The sequence below is a fragment of the Gavialis gangeticus genome, unplaced genomic scaffold (genome assembly GCF_001723915.1).
Source record: "Gavialis gangeticus isolate Ggan-Ray unplaced genomic scaffold, GavGan_comp1, whole genome shotgun sequence".
In the NCBI taxonomy this organism is placed as follows: Eukaryota; Metazoa; Chordata; order Crocodylia; family Gavialidae; genus Gavialis; species Gavialis gangeticus.
Window position 1 is genome coordinate 28,803,745 of NW_017728997.1, and position 3,470 is coordinate 28,807,214.

Below are 3,470 nucleotides of genomic sequence, written 5' to 3' on the forward strand. Positions count from 1 at the left end.
CCCCGGCTGCAGATCTGGGAGGAGCTAGGCAGGGTTATTTTGCCCTAAGTGGCACAATTTGCTCCAAAATGAAGTGCATGTCTGAGCACGCGTGCTGGGGCAAAAGCTCTGGCTCAAATTTGCACTGCTTCTATTTGAGCTGCTGCAAGCACATGTGCTTGCATGTGTGGACACGCCCATTGCAATCAATAGGACTTAAGCATTTCCTTTAAAATTAATCACGTTGTTTGGTAGTGATGCATTCAAGCATTTAGCATGTTGTAGGAGCCTGTTTCAGTATATTTGAAATAAAATGAAATGAATACCAAAATTATAGCCTTAATGCATTGACTAAAGTATCATATGATTAGCAGGGGGACCAATGCCAAGGACCAACCCCATTTCATTCCTAGACTGCTCTCCAGAGAACTGTGGAACTTTGTTACATGTCAAGCCCAAAGCATAGGTTTCCTTTAGTTTAGGTGGAAAGGAGTTAATATTTCCCCAGAGGCAACACTTTTACCTTTGGTTGCTGTCTTTTTTCCTTGTATCAGATCTATTGGATAATGTCATTCCCTCCATTCAGAGAAATAGAGCAAACAGTATGACATAGACAATGATAATTTCAAATACTTTTTATACAAAAAACTGTCAGAACATATCTTGAGATCTCTGAGTAAAAGTTGTAATGTTGCTTCGGTTGGGGGGGGGAGAGGAAATGATGTTTCATGGTGCAGTTCCCACGTAAGAACAGGGGAAGAGATCCACAGCAAAATCCCAACTCTCTTGAAGTTGATTGGAATTTTGCCATTGAATTCAAGGGAGCCAGGCTTTGTATCCTGATACAGAGTACAACTACAAAAGTTGTCAATTTCAAAGCTATAAACCTCTATGCATTCAATGCTGAGACTTATAAATGAAAGGATATGTAGTCTTTCACATCTCACAAATGCTTTTACTTATGAAATACCCTTTCTCTTTACAGGCACTTGTTGATTCTAATAATGGCTTTTAGCAACTATACCACATTCCAGTAAAGCCTACATGAGCTATTTATTCTTATCCAACCCTATTCCTTTTCTTTTCACTTTTGGTAAAATGAACATGAATATAATTGAAAGTAAATGAAAATAATTTGGACTATGGGTGCACTGGGGCATTTTCTGGTTTCCTGATGGTGGTAATATTTTATCATTTTGTATGCTTTTATCCCCTGCAATAAATTTAGATGGGATACTTATCTGCTTCTATTATCTCTATCATCCCAACCACTAAAAAGTTACAAATGTAGGGGAGGAAGTTTGGGGAGCTTTTATGTGGTTATTTTCATTGGGAAACCACTTGCTTGGTGTCCATATGTTCAGCATATCTGTCTAACCTTATGTTTGACTTTTGGAGAAGTATTGCTGGAGTTTCAAGAGAAAAAAGGAAGGAATTTGGAGTGCAGCTGTATGTTTAAAATGCAAATATTCAATTAGCATAATCGATATAACATGGTATGATTAAGACAAAGCATTACGATATGCCAAGAAAAGCTAAATCTATTCCTTTCAGGACCAATCCTCAGCTGGTATAATTTGACAGAAAAAAAGAGAAAATAACAAGCAATATGTTTCACAAAATATATTTTAACAGAAGGTTTTGAGTTTTTGTTTTCATGATTTACATCCTAGCCTGATGCTTAAAAATATTCAGCTAAAAAGTGCTAAACATAGGGTCCAATATTTTTTACACATGACTGCTTAATGTTAGGTCTAACATGCCTAACATTTGCCTCCCCCAAAGCATATTAATTAGGGCTGTGCAAAACACCATCAGTTCATTTTGACATGCATTTTGCCGTTTCACAGTGACAATGTTTCATTTTGTAGTTTTGTTTAATTTCAAAGCACTGTCCCATTTCATTCTGTCGAAACTGTGTCTCTGTTTTGATGCGTTTCGATGTTTCGCCCATAGGCTATAATGGGGAATCATAAAAATGCCTAAAAGTTTGTCATTTCTTGCCTCATTTGGATCAAAATTGCAGGTATGGTAGCCCCTTTGGATGGCATGAAGCCTGCCAAGTTTCAAGGAGTTAGTTTTAGAGGCTTCTGGGAAACTGCACCTCAAATTCTTCAAAGCACTATTCCTGACACTTGCCAGCAGCAGCAGCCTCCTTTCATCCGGCATACAGATCTCGGGGTTCACAACCCTAGGAGGAGTCCAGCACAGCCCAGCAGCCCTTTTGGGGGTGCGAGCCCCTGGATCTGTGTCCCAGATGAGGGGAGGCTTCCCTGTCACCTCAGACCATTGCTGGGCATGGGCTGCACTCAGCACTGGAGATAATTGCTGCTGCCACTTGTCCCAGGCAGCAGCTGCAGCCTCCCCTCATCCAGCATTTAGATGGGGGCTTGCACCCCTGGGAGGAGTCCGGTGCAGACTGGCAGCCCTCCTGGAGGTGTGAGCCCCCAGATCTGAGCCCTGGATGAAAGGAAGCTACTGCTGCTGCTTGGGACAATTATTAGCCTCCTCTCATCCAGGGCCAGATCCGGGGGATCACACCCGTGGGAGGGCTGCTGGGCTGTGTCAGACTCCTCCCGGGGGTGTGAGCCCTTGGATCTGTGCACTAGATTAGGGGATGCGGCAGCAGCAATTATCTCTAGTACTGGGTGCAGCCTGCACTCAGTGCCCAACCCAGGAAGCCTTCTCTCATCTGGGGTGCAGATCCGGGGGCTTGCACCCCCAGGAGGGCTGCTGGGCTGTGTTGGACTCCTCCCAGAGCTGCAAACCCCCAGATTTGCATGCCAGATGAGAAGAGGCTGCTGCTGTCACCTAGGACTGGCACTGAAGCCAAGTAAGCCTGGCTTTGAAACTTGAAACATTTCAAAACTTTCAAAACATTTCAAGTGCCCCCATTTCATTTTGAAGCTGTCTCGAATCCTTTTGTTTCATTTCAATTTCACTGTTTTGAGTTTGAAAAGCATGGAAATAGCTTTCAAATGAAACACCCAGCAAAATTTTGTACAGCACTAATATTAATATCAGTGGAAAGTCTCTCTCTATTAATATAAGCAATTTGTCAGATATCCTGTACTGTGGCAATCAAGTAACATAGTCTCACCCAAAACATACATTAACAATATATCAGATAATCTATATCTGAACTAAATATTCCCAAAGTGGCTGCCTTTATTGACCTTTCTTCAGAAGTCAGCCCAGTAGTAGTATATGAAAGCAGGAAAAGAAATGGAGAACAAAGGTGATAAAATATGGGTAAGTAAGGTAAAAACACATGCCACTTAGTAATGAGGTGTGCTTTTCTCTGTAATGAACCGAAGTCCAATACGTGCAATAATTCTCTACTACATTGATCAACCTCATTCTGTATATATCAGCACAGGTGCCATTAATCTTCTTTTGGCTTGTCAGTTCCACAGTGAGACTTAAGGGAATTTTCCTCAGTTTTCTGTAAAAAGAAGCCCTCCATAAAAAAAAAAGGATAGATTCAAATG